At 47.5% G+C, this 27,667-nt stretch overlaps 4 pseudogenes; all 4 read left to right on the top strand.

The window, feature by feature from the left end:
- Nucleotides 1–2,803: 2,803 nt before the first annotated feature.
- LOC136543018 (uncharacterized) lies at nucleotides 2,804–4,119 on the top strand (annotated as a pseudogene).
- A 103-nt stretch (nucleotides 4,120–4,222) lies between these two features.
- Nucleotides 4,223–5,840, top strand: LOC136543017 (E3 ubiquitin-protein ligase WAV3-like; annotated as a pseudogene).
- Nucleotides 5,841–11,091: 5,251 nt separating this feature from the next.
- LOC136543016 (uncharacterized) lies at nucleotides 11,092–20,167 on the top strand (annotated as a pseudogene).
- Nucleotides 20,164–21,667, top strand: LOC136543015 (E3 ubiquitin-protein ligase WAV3-like; annotated as a pseudogene).
- Nucleotides 21,668–27,667: the final 6,000 nt, after the last annotated feature.

Below are 27,667 nucleotides of genomic sequence, written 5' to 3'. Positions count from 1 at the left end.
GGACGTCTTAAGATGTCCGCCGGAAAATAGGGTATTTTCCGTGGCGGATATCTTAAGACGTCCGCCACGGTAAATCAATTTACCGTGGCGGGCAAAAAAGCCCGCCGTGGTAAATAAAAAATGCCCACCTAGGTAAACCGTGGCATTTACCGTGACGGGCAAAAATAGGTGCCCACCTCGGTGGCCTCCGGGGGTGTCTCGCAAAATCATTTGTGTAGTAGTACGTCAGTTTAAAATGACATTGGTTCATGTGCTTCAAATTTTATAGAATGGTTAAATTAAATGTTAAGTGTTGAACTGTACGTTATCGCAACCATGATTATGGATCTGATATGCTCATGCATGCTAAACACTAGGACGGGTGATCAACATACAACTATAAGGAGGAAGATATTGCCAATATTCACAAGGTATTGACATACAAGTGGCTGACACCAAAAAAAGTTGAAACAAAATGGAGGGACAAGTTAAAGCTAGGCTAGGTACGTGTGCCAAAATATTTGAAATTTAGATTGGTATGGAAGGCATTTATGTATGAAACATAAAGCATTTCTGGTGTACAGTGCGTGTATTTATCTACAGAAAAAAAGTAACTTTGAATCTATATATGTAGGTAGGCCTAGAAGAATTGTTAGAAATAAGAGTGACAATAGATTGTGTTATACTAATCCAATAGTGATCATAATTTGTTAAAAAAATTACGGCAACCATTTAATCAAAGGAAAGTTTACTGTCATACTAGAAGCATTGTTAGGAAAAGGGAGTACCAGTACTAATGACTCCATGGCATACTAACAAGTGTGTATATATATTGTATACACTAACAAGAATTAACAATCAATAATAGGTAGAGAAGGGAACCAAAACATACTTGACGTGACACAAAAGATTTGTAAATGAAACACAAAGCACCAGATGAGAGCAAATAAATGTGGTACCTGGAAAAGGAAAGAAATGAACAGTAAGTGCAAGATGAAGCCAAGATCAAGTCCAACCACATTATTTTAAGCCACTGGAACAGGGAATTACAGAGATTCGAAGAGAAATGGAGGGGAAAGCACCCCTGGTTTCTCACAGAATCTACATACTACTCCGGTGGAATTTTAGTAGGTTCTAAAAACTTTGTGATTAAAAATGATCCCAACTTCACCATATTAATCTAGAACCAGTAAAAATTTTATGAACATAGCATGGAGATAGGTAAACCTTACATACCATTGGATATAGTTGAAAGCAGTGAACAACCAGCAGTTCCAATAATGCAAAGTTCTCACTTGTGCACTAGGCTCGTCAATACATGAGTTTTTTAAGAAAAAAGAAAAAACATATAAATCTTCACGGTACATTGCACAGTCATTTACAATGACAGAAAAGTGCACAGGCAAGTAAGGGTGAACAGGCATCAATACTAACAGGTAGGAGAGCACGTGCACACTTCCAGTTATCAAAACCGAACCACTTATGAGAGAAAAAATATAGGCAAATCACAACATGAGTTTTGAAAAAGATTTTAGGTGCAGATTTGAAATGATAGAGAGGCGGATAAATACTAACAATTTGGAGAAGCAACCAGGGAATACACACTTGTCATGAATAACCACATCATTACATGAATAATAGCCATATTCACATTTTATTACAAAATCTAAGAAAATACATAATAGCTACTGCACATATGACAAAGCTCATGACTAATGCACTTCTCATGAAAAAACCCTAGGCCTCCAAACACACCACATGAAAGATCACTTAGACCACATCTACCATCTGTTCTATCTAATCTAAGTACAGACCGCATGAAAAATCTAAGTACATAGTATAGGGCACCAACACACATGTAGTACCGAAGCTAAACTGAGAGTGAAATTCAGTAGGAATGCATACACAATTGGCAGGGTTATTCCCAAAAATGAACCTAAATGCTTAGTAAATGCTAATGAACCTACATTTTGTGGCGCCCAAATTGGAGATCCACCACTTTGATTGACTTCGATTGAAGCTTAGCAGCGACTGATTCGTGGAGGAGACGAACTAAACAGTGGCGAGATTCACCAATAGTGACAGATCTGCCATGGATTCGTAAAGTGAGATTCAATATGGAGAACATGGAGGATTAGAAGGGCATATGAAATCGAAACGGCGAAGAACAACAAACGGATGCGAATGGGGGAAGGGGAAGGATGATGACGGACCCAAAACGAACATATCCACCACCGTGGAAACCACCGTAAGCAAGGCAACCTCCCGTCGCAGCTCCTCACTAGAACACCAAACGCACCTCGATTCGAAGCTACAAATCATTCATCTAGCCGAATTCGATGGGGCCAGTTCACAGTCTGCTGCGAAATTGACAGTGATTTGAAACCTAGCTTCTACCAGATTCACTAGGGATCGGAGCCCCATTGATGCCTGATTCACTGGGATTAGAATGGGCTAGTTGAAGAAAAATGGGATGGAAATGTTTACGCACCTTACAAACCCATGGGAGCCTAGGGGAGAGGTGGAACATGGCTGGCAGCGGGATGCCGAAATCCACCAGATCACCACCCTTCTTGAACCATCGAGGTTCCTTCTCCATGAACCATGGACGAAATCCTCCCTGTTACCTCCGTCCACAAGCGCTCGTCAACGGCGTCCACCCAGATTCGAAGGGCTTTTGCCCCCTTGTCACCGGCTACTGCTAGATTCGTCAGGGATTGCAGGGCGTAGCTGCGACTGCTGGATTCACTTTTGAATTTTGTACGGGATTGGAAATGAAATGGGAAGACAGAGAATGAAAGGGAGGAGAGAGAACACAGAGGAAATGGGGAATCGATATCTGAGAAACGTTGATACTTGTGGCTTGTGGGCCAAGTCTGCTTCGTTGTGGGCTCGTGGCTGCATCCGCACGGAGAGATCGGATGGTAGCAATGGTGCGCATTCCCCAGTGCTAACGTGCGCGCGCTCGTAAAATTGTATTTTGGAGAAATATATGAAGGGAATTCATATAAATTATGACAAACCAATCATAGGAAAATGTATCCCACACTTTTATTCTGGTGCATATTCATATTTTACATGACATGTCTTTAACTGAGCGGAGCTCCCATCGTTGCACCACGCCCTCACCAATGGAGATCTCCTTGACAAGATCCTTCTCTACCTCGGATGCCGGAGCTGCCCGGTTAGTACTGCACTCACCAGCAAGTGTTGGCCTTGTGGTGCCTACACTCGACGTGCCTACTTGGGGTCTACATCTCCAGTGGAGGTATCTCTGGCTTGAAGTTCATCCCGCTTCCTGATGCCTGTAGCCCGGAGGTGAGTGCTGACTTCGGTTTCGGCGACTCGCCAGCATCGAACGTTTGGGACTGCTGGAATGACTTGGTCCTCTTTGAGTTCAATGGCGAGACCTTCCACATGCTGGTCTCGTTGTGCACTGCCCATTGTTGTACCCTATCATGGGTTAGGCCATGTTGCTCCCACAGTCGTCGCAGCTATCTCCCTTCTAGAGTACCACCATGCGATGATCCTCCCAGCCGACCACAGCGACGACGCCTTGTGCTACAGCATCAATGTCTGTGCCTGGGAGTCAGACAATAAAGTCACAGCACTGGTGTGTGTCCTGCGGTCTGGCTCCTGGGCTATCCGCTGCATAGCCACGGGTCTTGTCCCTAAGTTGCTGGTGTAGATCCTGTTGACTGGACCTCGCCAAGGGAGATTCTTTATCGTCGATCTCCATGAGGGTGTGGAGCTTGATCAATACCCAGGCAACCTTGTCCACTGCTGGGGTGACAATAGTGTCCTCTACCCCTCTTCCATATGGATTGGGAGAACAGGCTCAACGTCTGGCTCCACAGGATGAACAACGACCGCAGGCATGGCGGCAGCGCCAACGGGTGGGTGCTCAGGGACACCATTTCCCTGCATGAGACTTGCGGCCATCTCATGGAGCAGGGTTGGGAGACCGCAGGCGATGGAGATGAGGACGTCCCTGCAGTAACGGTGGTCGGTGCCGGGGACAATGTAGGGACAACGGAGAAAGACCTAAAATTTTCAAAACCAAATCTGATTTCTTTGGGCAATAAAGGTTTTCCTTGTATTGAGATATACTCCCACAACAATACAATCCAAATCCCCTAAAAATCATTTAATGTCCCCACATAGAAAAAGAGTTACTAATTTAGCAAAAAAATAAATATATGCAGGGAATTCATATAAATTATGACATACCAAACTTATGAAAATGTATCCCACACTTTTATTCAGGTGCATACATAGAAAAATAATATTCTACCACAAATGTTTTTTTACCAACTCATGCTCGTGTCACTGCAAATTGTGCTAGACATGTTGTAGCCATGCTACTGGGGCCTGCATCATCGTCAGCCACGAGGTCATCGCCTTCTTCTCGTCAGCCAGCAGGCTGTTCCCGCTCTGGAAGATGACCGCCTTCGGACAGCAGCAGTCGCTGCAGGCTGTCGACTCCCTCATCGCCGATGGCGGCAGCAACATCATCGAGGTGCTGCGGAATGCTGCCAGGATGGTGGAGGACAGGCAAGCCAGGAACCCGGTGTGCAGCATCATCCTGCTCTCTGACGGTGTGGACTCCAACTTCCTGCCACGAGACGGCTAGGCGCTGGACTACGCGCCACTCGTTATGCGCTCCATCCTTCCCGGGAGCGAGCACTACGTCCCGATCCATGCCTTTGGCTTCGGCATGGACCACGACTCCAGGGCAATGCACGCCGTCGCCCAGATATCCAGCGGCACCTTCTCATTAATCAACATGGTGGGGTCGATCCAGGACGCCTACGCTCCATGCATCGGCGGCCTCCCCTGCATGGTGGCGCAGGAGACGCGGCTCAGCGTCGAGTGGGCTGACTAAGACATGCTGCTGATCACGTCCATTATGTCTGGCAGCTATGCCAGTGGAGTGGACGGCGACTGCTGCGGCGCCTTCATGCACGTCGGCCGCCTCTACGCCAACGAGGAGAGGGACTTCCTCGTCACCGTGCTCGTGCCGCCGTCACGCATGTCCATTGCACTCGACCGAGCTGCACCTACGGCGACACAGTCACCACGGAGATGGTGCGGGTGGGAGGCGACCCGGTGATGCTGCTCTGCCCGGAGTTCCCGGTGAGCGCGGGGATGTCCCTGCAGCTGGAGCGCGAGTGGCACCGCGTCCACGCCACGGAGGACATGGCTGCGGCACAGGCCGCCTAGGAGGAGGGCGACTACACCCGCGCGGCTTCTGGAGTCGTGCGTGTCGCTGTCCTGGGACCAGCAAACGCAGGCGCTAGTGGCCGAGCGGTAGGAGATGCTGGAGCGCGCGCTGAAACTGCAGCTGTATGAGGGGTCTAGCGATGCCTACATCCTGTCCACACTACTGGATTCAGGCGTTTTGCCGGGTGCCGAATGCACCCGGCAAAGGCTACTTTGCACTCGGCAAAGCCTCTGCCGGGTGCAGCACTCGGCAAAGAACCTCCGACAAAAAATTAGTCGGCAAAGATTTCTTTGCCGGGTGCTTTTTATCGGGCACCCGACAAAGACTTTGCCGAGTGCAAACCAGGCACCCGGCAAAGAAAAGTGGTCGTTACGGCGCCGGCTCCGTCATCCCTTGCTTTGCCGGGTGCCATGTCAGAGGCACCCGGCAAAGATTTTTTTAATTTTTTTTTCAAATTTTCTTTGCTGGGTGCCGTGCCGGGAGGCACCCGGCAAAGATTTTTTTATTTTTTATTTATAATTTCTTTGCTGGGTGTCGCACCGCGGGGGCACCCGGCAAAGAGTTTTTTATTTTTTTTCGTAATTTCTTTGCCGGGTGCCAGGTCATGGGGCACCCGGCAAAGAATTTTTTTTTTTGAAAAAACTTTGCCGGGTGCCCTGGCCCTGGCACTCGGCAAAGCTAGGAATTCCTTTCAGAATTCCCAGGCAAAGCTAGGAATTCCTTTCAGAATTCCCAGCTTTGCCGAGTGCCAGGGCAAGGGCACCCGGCAAAGCCTCAAAAATTAATTTTTTTTTATTTTGTTTTTTGATTCTATAATCACAAACACAGCATATAAAAGATATATATCACATCTGAAGCATCACAAAGACAATATAGCATATATATATATCACATCCATCTCATCACAAACTCAATCCCACACATATATATCACATCGCGAATACAATACCTCACATACACGACATCACAAACATAATAGGTCCAATTACCATCGAAACAAGTCGATAGTGGATCACAGTGCATCACATGTCCATCAAGCGGTGAAAAAGAGATACAAACTAAAGGTGGGGAGGAAACTGAGTGCCTGGTGAAGGAAACTCGGCACCGCCTACTTGCGCCTGAGATGGGTCATTCAAACCCGCCGATGGAGGCTGCATAAAGGACAAGAGATTCAGGCGCTTAGAGTGGGTCATCTAATGAAAGCACTAGTCGAAGCAATATGGATTCATACTCACTGGACTAGCTACAACTGGCGGCGGCGCTGGAGCGAACATCGGCACAGGTACACCATTCACTTGCCCAAAGTTCTGCAGGAACATCGTAATCTTCGCCAGCTGCTTGGCCTGTCTCTCCCGCTCAGCCCGCTTGGCTTGTCTTTCCCGCTCGGCCACCTCGGTCCTCGCCGCCAGGTCCCGTAGCTCCTGAGCCATCCTCTCGTTATCGGCCTGCAACATTTCAATCGAATGTTTTAGTAATGTAAAGGTAACTAAGTTATGTAAAGATCAATATACAAAGAGTTAAACTGGACTAACCTAGAGTGCGTCGACCTACTGTTGTGAAGGGGACGGTCGTTGGCGTATGGCCGGGCCTCCGCTCGGGGTACTTGCTCGGATCTGGGAGAGGGAGGGAACAGAGCCGGACTCGAGGGTGCCATCGCCAAGCCAGTACCGCCCATGCTTCTTGCCCTGTCTGATCCTCATGACAGTCGTGCCATCAATGTCGTCGGTGCTCGGATCCCAGTCTGGCCCCTGGACCGACCTTGCATCCGACGCGTAGGAGCTGATGCGGGTGTGGGCGCACGGGTTGCTGTACGACTCGAGTGGGTCATCCGGGCTGAAGGTGACAGCGGAAGTCGCCTTTCCCTTGCGGGCTAGTCCATACGCCATGAACGTGGACAAAGGCTGGCCACCATGCGACGCCGACTGCAGAATGGAGCATCAGAATACTAAAAATGAATTCACGTACCCAAGCTTGCTTGTACGCGCCGAGGCTATGGCTGCCTTGGTGGTGTGTGGGGCCTGTCGCCTGCAAAGCCCGCTCCTGGTGGGCTTCATGTTCCTGGATATAACCCTCTATGAACCACCTGTCCACGATCATCTCCCAGCAGTCGGCAAAGGACTCGCACCACCATGGAATCATCTACATGTCATAAAGAATTTGAGATTTAAGACGACCAAATGAAAGCTACTTAATCTCAAAACGAATTAGTATTATTCTTCTTCATTTACCTCAATGTACTATTCCCGGGTCAGAGGCATCTGTCTTGCCTGTGTCTTGCTGACTTTCTGACCAAGTCGCGTGGTACGAAGGCCAACAACCACATATATACCAAACATGGACACGAAGGCCAACAACCACCAATATATCAAGAGGAGCCATGTACTTTAGTTCTCTTTCCATGCACATGAAAGTATTGAAGTAGTACAACAACAATAACTACTAACCCTACAACTACTACTAACAACTACTTAACTACTAACAATGCTAATAGTAAGAACTACTTAACTATTAACAACTACTACTACTAACCACTACTACTTACTAACTACTACTATTTACTAACCCTACAACTAACACTACTAACTACTGCAACTAAAACTACTAACTACTACTACTAACACTACAACTAACTACTACTAACACTACTAACACTACTAACTACTACTACTACTAACACTACAAGGGTAGGGCTTACCTTGGCGGCAAGAACGGCAAGAGCGAGGGCCGGCGACGATAGCGGGGATGACCGCAGCAGCGCGAGGATCAACGGCCGGTCGGAATGGCGCAGGGATCGACGGGCGGTCGGGTCGGCACCTTCCTCTTCTTCCTCCTCCCCCTTCTCTTTCTTCCTCTTCTTCCTCCTCCCCTTCTCTTTTTTCCTCTTCCTCCTCCCCCTTTTTTTCTTCTTCTTCCTTCCTCCTCCCTTCTTCCACCTACCTCCTCTACTGCTGGCCGACGGCGGGAGGAGCCCGACGGCCAGACCACGGGCAGCCGGCCTCGTCGGGGCCGGCCGGCGAGGTGGGGGCGCGTGGCCGCCGCGGCCGGCGAGGCTGGGGCGCCGGGGCCAGGCTGGACCGCCGGCCGAGCGTCGGCCGGGCCGAGCGCCACCGGGGTAGTCGGGGCTGGGCCGCGGCCGTGGGGCTGCCGGATTCGGGTGGGAGCGCCGCCGGGTGTGGGCGCGGCTCGCGCGGGCGCTGGGCCACCGGTGCCGGCGCCGCGTGGTCGCCGGGACTGGGCGGCAGAGCAGCGAGGCGCGGGAGAGGCGCTGGCGCGGCGGACTGGCGAGGCGCGGGCGTGGCGGAGCACGAGGGTGGCGGCGGCGACTGCGGACCGCAGGCGCGGGGGTCGGTCTGCTGGAATAGGATAGGGTTGGGACGGGCCGGCCTTTTTAGTCATGGCCCTTTGCCAGGTGCCAGGTGACGACGGCACCCGGCAAAGAATTTTTTTATTTTTTTTTAAATTTCTTTGTCGGGTGCCCCATGACCTGGCACCCGGCAAAGGCTTCTTTGCTGGGTGCCCTAGGTGGCACCCGGCAAATTATTTTTTTTTGTTTTTTTGACCCCATTTTTTTTGTGGGGACTTGCTACAGTAGATATCTAGGTTTTAGGCAGCCGACGTCGCAACTTGCTCGAAACTTTCTCAATTTTTTACCAGGGCCTCCACATGTGATAAAAAGACACATCGACAAGTTTCATGATTTTCGGACATCGTTTGGATTTTATATAATTTAAATAAACTTCCCCCGCGAGTACATCGTCATGTTACGACAACATGATGCGCGACATTTCATGCCACTTCCTGCATACGGCCTCGACATAGCCTAAATATCATGAATACTATTTTTTGAATGACAAAATTCCATTATTTCATGTACCTGCAGTTCAAATTTGGAATAGTCGGAAATATTCAATGAAACAGAAAAAATTAAGGAAATATAGTTAAAAAACTCATAATTGTCCCAAATTTTGAAATATGGATATATCTACTGTAGCAAGTCCCCACAAAAAAAATGGGGTAAAAAAACAAAAAAATAATAATAATTTGCCGGGTGCCAGGTCATGGGGCACCCGGCAAAGAAATTTAAAAAAAAATAAAAAAAATTCTTTGCCGTGTGCCTAACGGTGTGGCACCCGGCAAAGGCTGACGGCCGCTGGGCGCCGTCAAGCCGGCCACCTTTGCCGGCGGCCATATTTTGTCGAGTGGTCGCCACCCGGCAAAGACCAATTTTTGCCGACGGCTGAAATTTGCCGAGTGCCTGGCACCCGGCAAAGGCTGCTTTGCTGGAGGACTTTCTTTGCCGGGTGTCGCCAGGCCTGGCACCCGGCAAAGAATTCCTTTGCCGGGTGCCCGATAAAAAGCACCCGGCAAATTTTTTTGCTCCCGGCAAATCAGCCGTTTCCTGTTGTGTCAGGCTGAGCTCCCACTCATGGCAGCGTGCCACTGCGCTTGGCGACTCGACGGACCTCACGGGCCTCGTCCACAGGTACTAGACGACGTCGATGGTGGACATGCTCAACCGGTCACAGGGGCTTTGGATCGCCTTGCAGTAGCGTGCTGGCGGAGGGAGCGCCCGGAACTGAGTGGTGACTATTATGTGGGCAACTATGATGAAGATGGTGACATTGACTATCGTCTGGTAGAAACAGGAGGCCAAACACAATGGAGAAAGATTTTCAATTTTTAAAACCACATCGGATTCCTTCAGGCAAAAAATGTTCTTCCTGTATTGAGATATAAAACCAAGAAAAATGTATCCTGCACTTTAAATCATGTGTGCATGCTGCTACTTTTTATACCAACCCGCTGAGCCACATCAAAACAAAAAGATGTTCACATGCTAATCCTTTAGGTACCGACGCGCCACCTCATGACACATCTAGCCACAACGGAACAAAATAAATCTCCGCTTGCTACTACTTTCTATATCAACTAACCGCTCAGGACACACTAAAAAGAAAAAGTTCACTAGCTGCTACTTTTATACAAAAGGTGTGCTAGGGGCCATGACGGTGGGCTGGAAGTAGCCTTGGCTTGCCAACAGCTGGATTTTTTTGGGTTTTTTTATAAAACTATTACCCCCGGTTTGTATTACGAGCCGACGTGATCTTCATTTCTAAAGTCGATTTGAAACTAACAGTGACGAGATTACTGTTGACCTTTCACCAACAAGGGCGAAAACCGGTGATGGGCACTTTTGAATCAACGGCGATGACATATCTGTAGTTGTGAACTTCCGATCTTGTATGGTTCTATGTAGTAAGAGTTTTAGTTCTGGTCCAAACCACAAAAGAGTTTTTAAAAGAGATGTTTTTAAAAGTTCCAAATTTGGCTTTTATATCATATTATATGCAATGATGTTACAGGTGGATGTAGTTCTTGTGGTGGCCCAATGCATCACAACATTCCCAATTGTAGATCTACACAGTGGGTAGGGCAGTTGGTAGACAGTGATGTGCCAAGGATGTCGTGTGCTGTGGAACTGAGTGTTGAATATGTGGGCAAGTATGACGAAGATGGTTACATTTACGATTGAGTGGTAGAAAGTGGTGGCCAAACACAATGGAAAAAGACCTATCATTTTCAAAACCAAATCTGATTTCTTTCCACATTGAATGTTTTTTCTTGTATTGACATATACTCCCACAATAATACAATCCAAAGCGCCTATAAATCATTTCATGTCCCCCATAAAAGAAGTTACTAATTTAGCAAAAAAAAAATAAATATATATATGTAGGTAATTCACATAACTATTGACATACAAAACCTAGAAAAATGTATCCCACATTTTTAATCAGGTGCATACATAGAAAATTCATATTTTACCACAAAATGTTTTTATTTGCCGATGCTCATGTCACTGCAAATTGTGATGGACATTTTTGGCCATGTTGCTGGGGCCCGTATCATCGTCAACTACAAGGTGGCTCCCATCGTTTCAACACGCTCGCACCAACGGAGATCTCCTTGACAAGATCCTTCTCTACCTTATATGCTAGAGCTAAATCGTTAGAGCCGTGGTCACCAGCAAGTGTTGGCCCCACGGTGCCTCCACTCGCCGTGCCTACTCAGGTCTACATCTCTAGTGGAGGCATCTCTGGCTCGGAGTTCATCCTGCTTCCTGATGCCTCTAGCACGGTGGTGAGTGCTGAATTGGGTTTCGGGAACTTGCTGGTGCCGAACGTTTGGGAATGCAGAAACGGCTTGGTCCTCTTCGAGTTTCGGCGGCGAGACCTGCCACCACGCTAGTCTCCCTGTGCGCTCCCCACTGATGTACCCTAACATGGACAAGGCCATGGTGCTCCCGCGGTCACCGCATCCTCACGCTCAATCTGCTCGGCAAACGTGTCATTCTGTCGACACTTTTCCCCTTTCTGGCCCAGCCCCACGGTGGGAGGTCATCATCCATTACTACAGTAGCAGTTCTGGCTGGTGGGCAACCAGTTCACCTCCGCCAAATTGTCTAGGTAAATCTGGATTAATAGAGGTGGACATATGCTCGCCTGCATTAATGAATTAAAAAATAAAAAACAGCAATCCCGTCGATTGGCCCCTCTAGCTGATCCACAGGGCCCGCTGAGCCCATCGATGAGCTATTGCCGCTTGCAGTATCATCTGTGGCACCGCTTGATTTGTGCATCCGCCACCGTCAGTGAGGCCCGCATGTGTGCCATCGCCTGAGAAGCCCACGCTCGCCAGATCCGTAGTCGGTGCAGCCTAGCGCGTGAGACGTCGCTGGATCTGGGTGGCAGCAGTGATGCCGCACCGCAGTTGAGCGCTCCGCTTATCTTGCCACGCACACAGCCGGTCCACATGGCTGCTCATCATCACCTAGAGGATTTCAAGGGTATTAATTGAATACCGATTATTTTTACCGATAAAAGGTATTACAAGGTACAATCAATCATAAGTGTTAAAAAATAAGGCTGAATCAATCCATTTGTTTACCTTTTGAAATTTTGAATACACGTTCTTCGAATCTTGGCCCAATGTCTGGTCGCGCCAATCTATGGGATCGTCAAAACCTGGCGGTGAGCGAGCAAGCAACGCCACTCCGATACCTGGATGCCTCTGCCAAGCCGTCGTTCCGCATCTAGCGCCGCCTGATCCGTGAGGGCTAGGGTTTTGTGGTGGGTTTGGGGATCAGTGGCGAGGCACCATTTATACTGCCACCCCAGTTGTTGTGTGGTGCCATGTCGGGGGGGGGGGGGGGGGAGTGTGGGTAGATTTGGAAAGTGGTGACGGGATGATGGTTAGCGTGACTTGTGGGGGCGTTCGGTGTGACGTGGTGGGAGTGATGCAAGGGAACTATAGTAACGTCAATCGCCGCGCGGGAAGAGGAAGGGCATAGGAAGGTCTTGCGGTTTGAACTTTTTGCTATGTGCAAATTGAATCACTGTGCAAAAATCAAGTATTTGTGGACCTTGTTTGGAAACAAAAAAATATTTGTTTAAAATATGTTTTCTTCTTGTATCCACCTGATTATAAGAGCGGGATATATATTACGCGACTAGGTGTGATATGCAATCTTTGTACATGCCACCATGGGGAGTAGGTGATCGCGCGAATCATCGAACCCCAGAAGAAAAATCTTGTATCTTCATTGTTCCCATGGTTTGCGTATTCTACACTTGCTCTTTACTTTGTGCAATCTCGTGCATGCGTAGTCATTTTGCCCACTTGCTTGTTTGCCTCATGTAGTTTTTGTTGTTGTTTGTGTAGCTTGCACTGGTAGAGAACCGAGCTTTACTCCCGGTGGGGAACCCCCTCTAGTCCCGGTTCCCCACCCGGGAGCAAGCATCCGGGACTAAAGGGGGGGGGTCCTTTAGTCCCGGGTCAGGAACCGGGACTAAAGGAGGACCTTTAGTCCCGGTGGGTAACACCAACCGGGACTAAAGGTGCCTCCTGACATGCCACGATGGCCGGCACCTTTAGTCCCAGTTGGTAATACGAACCGGGACTAAAGGTTTTTTTCTTTTTTCTTTTCTTTTCATTTTTTTGTTTTCTTTTCAAAATAGGTTTTCGAAGTCATATTGTACGCTGCTAATTATACATTTATACGCGCATATAGTATGTTTCGGTTCAAGCACAATGAACGTATTAAATCACACAATTCAAGCATAGAAATATATATATATATATATATATATATATATATATATATATATATATATATATATATATATATATGCATGCATCATATATATATTTACATGCATGCATGCATATGTGTATTTTACATTATATTATTTCATGTGCATATATTACAAAAGATTGCATTATAGTTGTTGTGACATAACAAGTTTCTTCTCATCCTCTAGCTTGGCTTCAATGGCAGTGTTGGGTCGAAGTAGAACTCGCCCTTGGAATCGATGACCTGCTTATTAAAAAATCCGGCTATAGACTCTTGAATTGCTTTGATTTGGTCTTGCCGTATGACCTTTTCCTCCAACCATCGAGTCTACAGGTTTGAATTAAAGGAAAATAAATTAATATATGTACATATATATATAAAGACATAGTAACACAATCAATAATAATAATTAAATGAATATATAATGTATTTTTAACGTACTTTGAGTCTCTCTGTAGGAGTTCTTTGGGAGAGCACCTTGATAAACTTGCAAACATAGTAACCACAGTAGTTGTTCCCCTGTTCCTGCCTCAGACACCACTTTACGAGAAAAAGATTTGTCATCCAATCTGGTGATCCGGTGAAAGCTATATGTTTAATTAATAAAGATGATGCGATTCAGGGGACTTACTTTCAATGGGATTACATTCAGTGGCGCTTTGCATTTTTCCATGTGTTGCTTCTCAATAAAGGTTTTCCAAACACTGCCCAATAAAAAATTTGCCACGTCATCAGATATAGTTAATCATCATGTTTGTGTGTATATATAGTTGCTAGAGATCCCGAAATTACCTCTGGATAATATCTATCATATCTTGGTAGTCTTGTTGTGGTTTTCTCATCGAGTCATAGATTATCAAGTGACTTTTCACTAGATCGATGTCCATCAATATCCAGTGATTGCTGCATGTGTTTATAGGATATAACGCATAACACTCATTAATTAACTAGAATCAACATATGAGCCATTAAGGCTATGATCGACATGATTAACACTCACTTGAAGTTATAGGGAAAGAGTATATCCTTCTTGTGGCGTTGGTTCACTAAGAAGTTCATGAGGTTACTCTCTGACTCAGACTTCCAATTAGTCATTGGAGTAATTGGGTCTTTGAATACTATATGGGGATCAACAAAACCAATTTCATTGCAGCCTTCCTTTCTGAGCTCTGTCATTGTAAATCTGCATATATATAGTACTTGTTAGGATAATTTATATGCATATACACACATATGATGAGTTTAATAATAGATCGAAAGAATTATTACTTACAGGCAATAGCAGCTAATGATAACTTTGTCCAGAGAGGTCAGGTGGCATAGTTGATGAAATTCTGCAAAGTCAACATACATAACATCATCGCCACGGAACCAATGTTAGTCTCTAATTCTGACACCAACGCAGAAGTCTCCACTGGTAGACGCCTGCATGTACCACTTGTTTAGCAGGTACATTTGCGTCCCCAGATCAGATAAGGCTTGAGGGTTGTATAGACTCTGGCCTAGTACAAATTTTTTCTTCCAAATATCAACCTCCGCCGCACTCTCAATGTTTCCATCACCAAACATCTGGTAAAGGTCGAGACCAGTCTCATCAAGAAATTCACCAAGGTGATCCAAATCGACATCCGGAGGTATGTTTGCCTGATGCATTAATCCTAAATTCGAACCATATTCATTACCAACAACTAGCGGGGGGATTGATTGGTGCGCTTGTTGTCCGAGTTGGGCAACTCCTTTCCCTGCCCGCTTCTTTTTCTGTGCCGCCTCAATTGACTTGGTGAGAGTGCGGTCATAGTCTGATAACGTTGATTTGGACGGCTTACGAGATTCCCGCTGTTGATGCTGGTAAGAAGTCACCTTTTTTCTTAAAATATCCGGAGCTACGAAGAAGTACGGTTTCTCTGGGTTTCTCCTTGCTTCTTGATTCATTTTAAGTTTGTCATAGAATCTAGACATGTCTTTTTTATATGCATCAGTTCCTTCTTCCTTCTCTTCAGATATTATTTTGGGAATAGCCCTTGGTTTCACGGTGGCTTTCTTTGCAGGCGGGGACTGGTTCTTCGTTTGAGGGGCTGGCCTCTTGCTAGGCTTCTTGGTAGGCGGGGGCGGGGGAGGCGTTGGAGACCTCCTTGGAGGTGTTGGCAGCGGCGTTGGAGACCTCCTTGGAGGTGTTGGCAGCGGCGTTGGAGACCTCCTTGGAGGTGGCGGATGCGGCGTTGGAGACCTCCTTGGAGAGGGTGTGGATGCAGCCTCGTCTTCCAACACAATGTCATCGTACAGAGCACTATGATGATCTGGCGATTGAACAATTGGATTTAGGTTGGGGGAGGATCTGCTACAAAAAAAGGAATGACATATTATTATGAGCAGATTGTTAATTATTTAAGCCAATACAAATTAATGATGTAGTGTTTTCATCCGCACGTACCTATGGTGAGGTAGTTCAGAAGGAGGTGGAGCCGACATCCCTGGAATGATGATGTAGCGCTTGCGCCATAGAATGAATGTCTTCTCCGCTTCTCCTAGAGTCTTCTCGCCATCACCTCCAGGAATGTCAAGAGGCAAATCACTAAAACCTTTTTCAGCTTTATCTACCGAGATGGTGGCATATCCTTCTTGGATTATATTCCCATGAATCCTTGGTGTCTTGGTTCGGTCGATAGGATTAACAAGACCGATAGCCACCTTGATTGTGGAATTCTCCTTCGGAATGTGTAGCTCACACGTTGTACAAGGTTCAGTGACGTCATCCACAGGGAAGCGCAGTCCTGTGTCCCCTTGATTTGGTATCTCCGTGGAAGCGCAGCTGCTTTTCAACTGAACAGATTGGCTAATGTTGATTCCTGGCTCTGATGCCTGCTTGCTTGCACTCACTGCTATTTCCACTTGCCTTTTGATTTCCTCCTGCATTCTCGCTTCAAGGTTTTTTCCCGCTCCTGTGCTTCACGCACCGCTTCCTCCAACCTCTGGAGCCGATGTGCCTCTTCTTCCTTCTTTCTCTGGCGACTTCTGTAGGAAGGTCTGTCCTGAGGGAATCCATGCTCCCACGAGACACTTCCTTTGCCTCTAGTTCGGCCACCATGTTCAATAGTCCCGATGGCGTATGTCAGCTCATCCTTCTCTCTGTTAGGCCTGAACGCACCACTAGCAGTAGCTCTCTGAGCATAAAACAATCTTTCTGCTGCTTCTTGCAGTCTTGCGCCATAAACGCACTTCCCTGTCTCCTGGTCTAGTGTTCCCCCATGAGCGAAAAACCAATTCTTTGCACGTTCTCCCCACTCGAGTGATTCTGGTCTGATACCCTTGGCAAGAAGGTCTAAAGCATTTCAGGAGCACAATGTATGAAAGCATCGCTACAATGTAGACAATCCCAACTACCACTAAAAGAACTAAAGCTAAAATACATTTCAGGAGCACAAGGATTTCGCGACCAATCTCAACTAAAACAGACAGATCCCCCGATTGTGCAACATCTTTGGGCTTCTTCGGCTGGATCACTGCCTCATTAGCCGCCGTATCTGCCTGTTGTGCAAGATATTTTTGCACGAGTTCAACATACTCTTCCTCCCAGTAGAAGCCTGAACATCGTCCACTGCCATCCCACTGAAATTAAAACAAAAAACTAGAACTTTAATCACAACCATCATGAAAATAGGTATAAACTAACCATAATCATTAAATACGATAAAATAACTCACATTGCGATCCGGACACTTGTAGAAGATACGATCCTTGTTGGGACCCTCCTTCTTCACTCGGTACTCCATCACAATCTTCATCTCATCACGACACTTGCCGCATGGAATGAGAGGAAGGCCCGGCCTAAGTCGCTTTGGAAACCCATGAGAGGCCGAGGACCCGGAAGCAGTTGCCATCTACTCTCTATACTCATTTTTTAATACACTATAAATTTCTTCTTTTATAAACAAATAAAATTAACAAACTATAAAATTATCTAGATCTCTAAACAATGATATTTTTAATGGTCATTGTGTTCTCGTCTTTTACTGCGGCAGGTAAGTAATTCATATGATATTTCCGCAAATTAACAGAAGAATGGGAATGTACACACATAACAGACTACTACGACGATATCGGGACGTGTGAATAAATAACCATCCGTACTAGTTGACCTTGCTTACGTGATCATCTCGGCGAGCATTTCTCCACCGGACAGCACCGTACTTGGTCAAGGAAGAGCTCCGATTCTATGAGGAAGGGAACACGGTCTCCCACGACCGTTGTCGCTCTCCCTCGTAGAATCAAAGCTCCTCCTTGATGTCCGTTACCGCTCGACAGAGAACATGCTTGCCGAGCTGAACACGGTCCGCAAGTTCAACTAGTACGGATTTTCTATAATTTTCTAACTATTTTCTAAGTTTTTATTTATATATACTACGTTTAGGTACGGTGATTGACAGACTACTACGACGATATCGGGACATGTGAATAAATAACCATCCGTACTAGTTGACCTTGCTTACGTGATCAGCTCGGCGAGGATTTCTCCACCGGACGGCACCGTACTTGGTCAAGGAAGAGCTCCGATTCTACGAGGAAGGGAACACGGTCTTCCACGACCGTTATCGCTCTCCCTCGTAGAATCAAAGCTCCTCCTTGACGTCCGTTACCGCTCGGCAGAGAACATCCTCGCCGACCTGAACACGGTCCGCAAGTTCAACTAGTAAGGATTTGCTATAATTTTCTAACTATTTTCTAACTTTATATTTATATATACTTTAACCTTCTTTCATGTAAATATGCAAGCTTAAAGTGATTTTGAGCTCAAATTGCTTACAAATGAAAAAAAAACCACAATAAAGAACCATAAATATATATAGTGAATAAAATGGCATAAGAAAATGGTAAAAAATGAGAGTATGAGATTGGTAACCTTTACAACTGAAGAATCGACGGAGGAATCGAAGAATGGATGGAGGAACAATGGAGGGAGGGAGGAAGCAAGAACACTACTGCAGTGAGCTTCAAAATGTGCTGAGCTCGGGCTCGGGGAGGAAGGAGGAGACGGCCGATTTATAAAGGGAGAACATTTAGTCCCGGTTGATAGATCCAACCGGGACTAAAGGTAACTTTCCAACCCCGGGCGCAGCCATGGCCCGGGAGTAGACCTTTACTCCCGGTTGGAGCCACCAACCGGGAGTAAAAGTATACCTTTAGTCCCGGTTGGTGGCTCCAACCGGGACTAAAGGTCCCTGCCACCTCTGTCTGGCGCAGTAGCCGTTGGGCAGGGGCCTTTAGACCCGGTTGGAGCCACCAACCGGGAGTAAAGGTATTTCTAGTCCCGGGGGCAAAAAAATTCCGGGACTAGAGCCCATTTTGGCCGAGGATCAAAGGTCTGTTCTCTACTAGTGTTGCTAGTTCTAGTGGCAGCTTGTTGTTTACCATGATCACAAGAATTGTGGAGGAGCTTGTGAAAGACCCTGGTTTGGTTTTGATAATTCAGTGATAATCTGGGTGGACTAATATGTGTTGGATGTGAGATACACAGGTGCTTAGTCCATAGCAACACTTAGAAAAAACATAGTGCGCAACCATAGTCCGGCGACCCAAGATGATTATAGGCAAAAATGGATGTTTTTCTTTTATTGAGATATACACTCACAACAGTACAATCCAAAGCCCCTAAAAACATTTAATGTCCCCCCATAAAAGAATTTACTAATTTAGCAAAAATAAAAATACACATATGCATGGAATTCACATATATTATGACAAACCAAACGTAGGAAAATGTATCCCACACTTTTTATCTGGTGCATATATAGAAAAAAAAAATCATATTTTACATGAAATGTTTTTAACCAAGCGGGGCTGGGATCATTGCAACACGCCTGCACCAACGGAGATCTCCATGACAAGATCCTTCTAAGCCTTGGATGACGGAGCTCAGTCATTAGTGCCGTGCTCACCAGCAAGTGCTGGCCTCGCGGTGCCTCGACGGAGCTGGTCTCACTGTGCGCTTCCCACTGCTGTACCCTAACAAGGACAAGGCCACGGTGCTCCCACGGTTGCCACAGCCATCCACCTTCTCGGAGTACACCCATGCGATGCTTCTCCCAGCCGACCACGATGACGATGCCTTGTGCTACTGCTTCAGCGTCTGCACCTAGGAGTTAGACAATAAGGTCGTGGCACTGGTGTGTGTCCTATCCTGCCTACTATTGTGCTCGCCTGCGATAAGATCTATATGGTGACCACGGTGACGACGCTTTGTGCTACAGAGTCAACGTCTGCACCTGGGAGTCAGACAATAAGATCGCAGCACCGGTGTGTGGCCTGCGGTCCGGCTCCTGGGCTGTCCGTCGCATAGCCACGGGTCTTGTCCCTAAGTTGCTGGTGCACATCCTGTTGACTACTGTGCTCACCGGCGACAAGATCTACATGGCAACCCAAAGCGGGATCCATCCTGTGATGGGACCTCGCCAAAGGAGATTCTTTATCGTCGATCTCCATGAGTGTGTGTAGCGTGATCAGTACCCAGGCAACCTTGTCCACTGCCGGGGTGACAACACTGTCCTCTACACCTCTTCCATGTGGATGGGGAGAACAGGCTCAACGTCTGGCTCCACAGGATGAACGAGGACTGCAGGCATGGCGGCACTGGTGCTGCTGGCGGCAGCACCACTGGGTGGGTGCTCAGGGACACCATTTGCCTGCATGAGACTTGTGGGTATCTCGTGGAGCAGGGTTGGGAGACCGCAGGCGATGGAGATGAGGACGCCCCTGCAGTAACGGTGGTCGGTGCCGGGGACAATGGAGAAAGACCTACAACTTTTAAAACCAAATCTGATTTCTTTGGGAAATGAAGATTTGCCATGTATTGACATATGCTCCCACAACGACACAATCCAAAGCCCCTAAAAATCATTTAATGTCCCCACAAAGAAAAAGAGTTACTAATTTAGCAAAAAAATAAATATATGCAGGGAATTCATATAAATTACGACATACCAAACCTATGAAAATGTATCCCACACTTTTATTCAGGTGCATACATAGAAAAATCATATTATACCACAAATGTTTTTTTACCAACTGATGCTCATGTCATTGCAAATTGTGCTAGACATGTTGTGGCCATGCTGCTGGGGCCTGCATCATCGTCAGCCACGAGGTCATCGCCTTCTCCTCGTGAGCCAGCTGGCTGTTCCCGCTTCGGAAGATGACCGCCTTCGGGCAGCAGCAGTTGCTGAAGGCTGTCGACGCCCTCGTCGCCGATGGCGGCACCAACATCGCCGAGGGGCTGCAGAAAGCTGCCAGGGTGGTGGAGGCCAGGCAAGCCTGAAACCCGTTGTGCAGCATCATCCTGCTCTCTGACAGCCAACCTCCCGCCGCGGGAAGGCTCGACGCCGGACTACGCGCCGCTCGTCACGCGATCCATCCTTCCCGCGAGCGAGCACCACGTCCCGATCCATGCCTTTGGATTCGGCATGGACCATGACTCTTGGGCGGTGCACGCCGTCGCCTAGATGTCCAGCGGCACCTTCTCATTAATCGACATGGTGGGGTCGATCCAGGACACCCTTCTCATTAATCGACATGGTGGGGTCGATCCAGGACGCCTTCGCGCTGTGCATCAGCGGCCTCCTCAGCTTGGTGGCGCAGGAGATGTGGCTCATCGTCGAGTGCGCCAACTAAGGCGGCTGCTCATGTCCATCATGTCTAGCAGCTACGCCAGCGGAGTGGACGGTGACTGCCGCATCGCCTTAGTCCACGTCAGCCGCCTGTACGCCGACGAGGAGAGGGATTTCCTCGTCACCGTGCGCGTGCCGCCGTCACACGTGTCCATTGCACTCATCCGCCCAGGCTGCACCTACGGTGACATGGTCACCACGGAGATGGTGCGGGTGGGAGGTGACCCGGTGATAGTGCTCCGCCCGGAGTTCGCGGTGAGCGTGGGGATCTCCCTGCAGGTGGAGTGTCAGTGGCACCGCGTCCACGCCACAGAGGACATGGCCGTGGCGCATGCCGCCACGGAGGAGGCCGGGCGACTACACTCTCACGCAGCTTCTTTCCTGGGGGCCTGCCGCCTGCTGCTGGAGTCGTGCGCGTCGCTTTCCTGGGACCAGCAAACGTAGGCGCTAGTGGCCGAGCTGCGGGAGATGCAGGAGCGCGCCCTGAACCCGCAGCTGTACGAGGGGTCTGGCCGCGCCTACATCCTGTCCGGGCTGAGCTCCCACTCATGGCAACGTGCCACTGTGCATGGCGACTCGACGGACCTCACGGACCTCGTCCACAGGTACCAGACGCCGTCCATGGTGGACATGCTCAAACGGTCACAGGGGCTTTGGATCGCCTTGCAGTAGCGTGCGGACGGAGGGAGCGCGGGGAACTGAGTGGTGACTATTATGTGGTCAACTATGATTAAGATGGTGACATTGACTATCGAGTGGTAGAAACAGGAGGCCAAACACAATGGAGAAAGATTTTCAGTTTTCAAAACCACATTGGATTCCTTCAGGCAAAAACTGTTTTTCCTATATTGAGATATGAAACCATGAAACATGTATCCCGCACTTTAAATCATGTGTGCTTGCTACTACTTTTTATACCGACCCGCTGAGCCACATCAAAACAAAAAGATGTTCACTTGCTAATCCTTTATGTACCGACTCGCCACCTCATGAGACGTCTAGCCACAATGAAACAAAATAAATGTCCGCTTGCTACTACTTTCTATATCAACTAACCGCTCAGGCCACACTAAAAAGAAAAAGTTCACTCGCTACTACTTTTATACATAAGGTGTCTCCAACACGCCACCAAACAACTCACGTACAACTGCAAAAATAGGACACGGCTAAGAAACGGGCATGTGTGCCGCCGCAAGCACGGCTGTCTTCAACCTTCACGCGCGTGCCACCTCTCCCCTTTCTTTCTCCTCACCAGTACCTCATTCTCGCTCCCGCCGCTGGCCAAAGCCCTAGCGTGCCTGCAGCAGCCGTCTCCCCCCCCCCCCCCCCCCCTCGCAGGAGCTCGCCCTCGCCAGAACTCTCTCGCCCTGACCTAGCTGGGCCGCCTCCACCACCGCCAGGGCCCCTAACCGCCCTCCAGCCAACCCCACCACTTGGCCGGCCTTCCTCACCCCAAACCTTCTCTTCTAAGCCCACCGGAGTTGGGGAAGATGAGAGGGTGAGTTTGCTAGAACCCTTGTTCGAAGATCCAGGGGGGGAGGAGTCCTACCTCACTGGATCCGCCATGGCCGCCGCTGGATCCACCAAATATGCCCTCGCCGGCGCGGGTGAAGGGACAAGCTCGGCGTGAGGAAGTGGTGGGGGTTGGGTGCGGGGAGGAGGTCGTCGTAAGCTAGGGAGAGAGAGAGAGGAGGGGGCATGGGCGAGAGAGTGCATGGGTGCGTGAGAGCCGTAGGCATGCAGGGCGTTATCCCTAAAAATACTAGCGACTCTTTCGCCCTAGCCAAACTTCACAGCAGTTTGGCTCATTGTGGGGTCCAAGCACCACAGGTGGCAACCTACCCCGACCATGCATGGGTGTGTCCCTCCCCTCTATCTCCCTCAATCTTTCTTCCTCTCTCAAAACTAGAAGCGCAAATATCGCTCACCCACTCTCCCTCTCTCAATGTGGCAGGGGCCACGATGGTGGGCTGGAAGTAGCCTCGGCTTGCTGACAGCTGGATTTTTTGTTCTTTTTGTAACTATTACCCCCGATTTATATTATGATCCGAGGTGATCTTCATTTCTAAAGTCGATTTGAAACCAACAGTGACGAGATTACTGCTGACCTTACGCCAACGAGGGCAAAAACTGGTGATGGGCACTTTTGAACCAACGGCGATGACATATCTGTAGTTGTGAACTTCCTATCTTGTACGGTTTTATGTAGTAAGAGTTTTAGTTCTGGTCCAAACCACATAAGAGTTTCTATAAGAGATGTTTTTAAAACTTCCATGTTTGTCTTTTATATCATATTATATGCAATGATATTACAGGTGGGTGTAGTTCTTGTGATGGCGCGATGCATCACAACATTCCCAATTATAGATCTACATAGTGGGTGGGGCGGTTGGTAGAAAGTAAGTGATGTGCCAAGGATGTCGTGTGCTGTGGAGAACTGAGTGTTGACTATGTGGGCAAGTATGAAGAAGATGGTAACATTTACGATTGAGTGGTAGAAAGTGGTGGCCAAACACAATGGAGAAAGACCTATCATTTTCAAAACCAAATCTGATTTCTTTCAACGTATTGAGGTATACTCCCACAATAATACAATCCAAGGCCCCTAAAAATCATTTCATGTCCCCTCATAAAAGAACTTATTAATTTAGCAAAACCTAGAAAAATGTGATGGACATGTTGTGGCTATGTTGCTGGGGAATTCATATAAATGTGGACATACAAAACCTAGAAAAATGTATCCCACATTTTTACTCATGTGCATACGTTGAAAATTCATATTTTACCACAAATGTTTTTTATGTACCGATGCTCATGTCGCTGCAAATTGTGATGGACATGTTGTGGCCATGTTGCTGGGGACCGCATGATCGTCAACTACGAGTTGGCACATGTCCCTGACCGCTTCTCCCTTGTCGTTGACAGCGAGAAGCAAAGTTCTGGCTCTAATAAATATTTTTGTCATGTGTGAACTTGCCAGGATGTCATCGTCATCGTCGTCAATGTTGGCAATGCTGTCTCCGAACCACGATGTTGATGTCATTGTTTATGCTTTGCTTCCCGCCGCCGTGTGCCAACTGGTCAGTGACCTTCTCTAGTGCAACGTGGTTTTGTAGAGTGCCACCGACGATGACGACGAGGAGGAGGTGTAGGAGGCCTGGGAAAGATGCTACTTTGATCTGCCCTGCTTCAAGAAAGCCACCAAGATTCTGCTCAAGCTACGGTATCAAGGCCTTGCCTTCTGTTGATGCAAAAGTGGATCTGCAAACACAAAGGGCTAATACCCGAATCGATATCCAAGGCGTGCCAGTCGATTTGACCTGTTAATCGACAAGGATGAAGATACGAGCACTTTGGTCCTGACAACAGCGATACGCCCGGAAGTCACGGCCAAGAGGTACTCATGCGGAACTCGAGGATCGCCGAAGGTCGCACTGAAGCGATGCAGCTCGCCGAATCAATGAGAACTCGTAAAGAGAAAATAATGCAAATTGACGAAGTCGCCGAAAAGTAAGTAGATGCAAATGGGAGTAAAAATTGGTTTTGATATTGATTGATATATCTAATTACATTGCCTCTCACTCCATATTTATACCCTGATCTAAAGAGACACAACCAAACACAACTAGGACACCAAGCCCATATCTAAGGAAACACGTGACTCTTACATGAATCATACTCTAACAAATATAGAAAAGGAAATCAACTCCTATCTATTTCCCTGTCCGCCTCAATTACGATGGAAATCTCACCGTCCTCCTTCCCATCGGCATACCCCCTGTTTCATCGGCAGTAGTCCTCAAGTCTTCCTTCATCAGCATACTCCTTGTTTCATCGGCAGTAGTCCTCAAGTCTTCCTTCATCGGCATCGACAATGACACCTTCAACCTCATCGGCAACGCCCGAGTCTAAATCAACCTCTCCATCGACCATCACCAGCTATCGGCAACCATCTTTACAAGCTGGCTTTCATCGGCTATCAAGTATACAGTAACTTTCCCCTTGCCGATTAGTCCACTCCGATCATTTTGACACGTGCAAAAAACGGTGTCAACACATGCCCCCCAATTTCGGAGTATAAAACCATTAATGCTCCGAAATTTACTCCAGATTACCGTAACTCATTCTCCAAGCCAAAACCTGATCTGTTATCAAATTCAATCAAATCTAATCCTGATTCACGCACTTCAGTAAATATCGCACAATCGCCAACCACTCTTGCCTTGATTATGGTTAAGATACCGAAACAATAACCCATCGGCAAGATCTTAACATGACAATGCTGTCATTTTCAGAATTAAAATATCCTGTACCGATATCTCTTCCAAGTCATGATTACTTGCCATCAACCCATCTGTACAATCCCCTGATTATCGTGCGAACAGTTACCATATCCATCTGAACCACTTCAACCTACATGCGCGCGGCATAGAGATAAGTTCAAAATACCCCTACTCCAAGCGGCTTATAAATAGATTCCTCCGGAACACTCGTCTTCTACCCTCAGACTCCAATCTTTGACATTTTCTCTTTCCGGCGGCGACTCCGACGAACCACTGCACGACCTCAACCAACAAGAACCCTTCTCTAGCATTACCTCAAGTCTCCGGCTCGTGCCCTCATCTTCCTCAAGATAATGGCAATCAACTTCGACGTCCCCGCGGTTCGCTCCACTTCCATTACCTTTACTTTGATTCCCCTAGTTTTTGCAAATCCATACAGTTGGTGATTTCTTTCTTTTGTTCTCCGGATCCTTCAAACCTAGGAACTGCGCAACAAATTAGTTATTCCAACCGATCAGCCACATGTCCAATGCCTAGGACCAATGGGCAACCCAGATCCAACCAATCAGATTAATGCAGAGGTTAACAGAATCCCCTTTAGAGCCCAAAATTTCTCTCTGAATTTATGGAAAGACACATTCCGATCTTGGCCCAAAACCACCAAAGGGTGGAAAGATTGGTACTTGAGGGTTAATAGATCGATGCAAGTATACTGGGCAGAACGGAAGTTAGACCAATGCATTAGGTTATCTATTGCCGATATGCAGAAGAATGAATCGATGATGATTGTAGCTGCTTACTTCTGGTCAGACACAACAAACACTTTTATGTTTGGACATGGCCCATCTACTCCTACACTTGCCGATGTCCACATGCTCACTGGCTTGGATATTTCAACTGCCGATGAAGGCTCCATTTATGGTAGAAAATCTGAATATAGGGTGAATACCCGCAACATCGGCGGTTGGACGGGATACATTCAAGAATACCAGAAGACTGGGACACTTAACCAGAGAGAACATGCCACATTCTTGAATATGTGGTTAGAAAAATTTATCTTCTGTGGTCGATCAGTAGGACCAACCAACGCCTTCCTCCCCGCAGCTGAACTTTTGGCTAATGGTGTAAGGTTTCCTCTTGGCCGATACCTTCTGAGCTCCACTTATCATCTTCTTCATCAAGTGTCTCAGAAACTTTTGCTTGGCGAACCCATCGGCAACCTAGGAGGCCCGTGGTGGTTTATCAACATGTGGCTGAATGCCCACATGCACAAACGTCTGCAATGGGACTTTTTTGCCCAACAATTCCCATGAGAAATTACTGAAGACCATGTGCTTGGGGATGATGAATCAGCAACACGCTCACCCCTCAATTTTGGTGAAGCCATAATTGTCCTTCCTGGAACAGAGGCCAATGAAGACCAGATCGGCAGATTCTTCCAGAGCCTCTACAATGGTCTTTCTCGTGATCATAGGGCTTGGGTACCTTATATTGACGAAGAAAACAGATTCCCCCTTCTTTTCAACTTTGCCGATGACACTCTGAATCAGGATAAGGAACTCATGATGGCCATCATTACTCCCAGGGTAATCCCAGTAAATACATTTGGTAGCGGGAAAAACACCAGCATTACGTATGAATTTTACAACCCATCGGCAGTATCCCATCAATTGGCTTTTGAGCAACTGCCAATCAAACTTTGCTTTGCCGATGTGATCAAACCCAGGGAAACAATTACCTGCGGAACAGATTGGAACAAGGTAGTACAACTCTCCCCCGATGCTGATACTACAGATGTTGATATATCCACCTGGATGCTAGTATCTTTCATCACCGAGTCATATAAGCAATGGTGGCGAGAGTGGAAGGAACAACTGTTTGCAACATCTGTTCACACATATCGGCACATGATCGACCCTGAATACGCCATTCCTGATGACGCAGTAAGTTCCTTTTAGCTCCCTTCCACTTTTTCCTTTCATATATCGGTAACTAACTCTCTCGTGACAGGTTAACAACCCAGCACCAACTATGAGCAAAAGTGGAAACCCTTCGATCTTCGGCCTGTTTCCCCGATATCACCGATCGGCTACAACGCTCCCACCTTAGCCGCTTTGACTCACCAGAAGATCCATACCAAGACCATCACCTCCAAGTCCAAATTGGCTACAGCCAGGGCCACTCCATCGGCTGCTGCTACAACCTTGGTCAAGGCATTCAAGGTAACAACCTTGTTTATTTCTACTCATGCCGATCACAAACTATATTAACATTAATCACCAGGGGGTAAGAGCTGCTGCTGGATCGTCATCGGCAATTCCTCCGATATCAAGCACCACTTCTTTTGACGAACCTTCAGAGGTATCTTCTTAACTTTACATTTTATCTG

Source organism: Miscanthus floridulus, chromosome 3 (genome assembly GCF_019320115.1).
Source record: "Miscanthus floridulus cultivar M001 chromosome 3, ASM1932011v1, whole genome shotgun sequence".
NCBI classification, from domain to species: domain Eukaryota; kingdom Viridiplantae; phylum Streptophyta; class Magnoliopsida; order Poales; family Poaceae; genus Miscanthus; species Miscanthus floridulus.
This window is presented reverse-complemented; position numbering and strand designations above follow the sequence as displayed.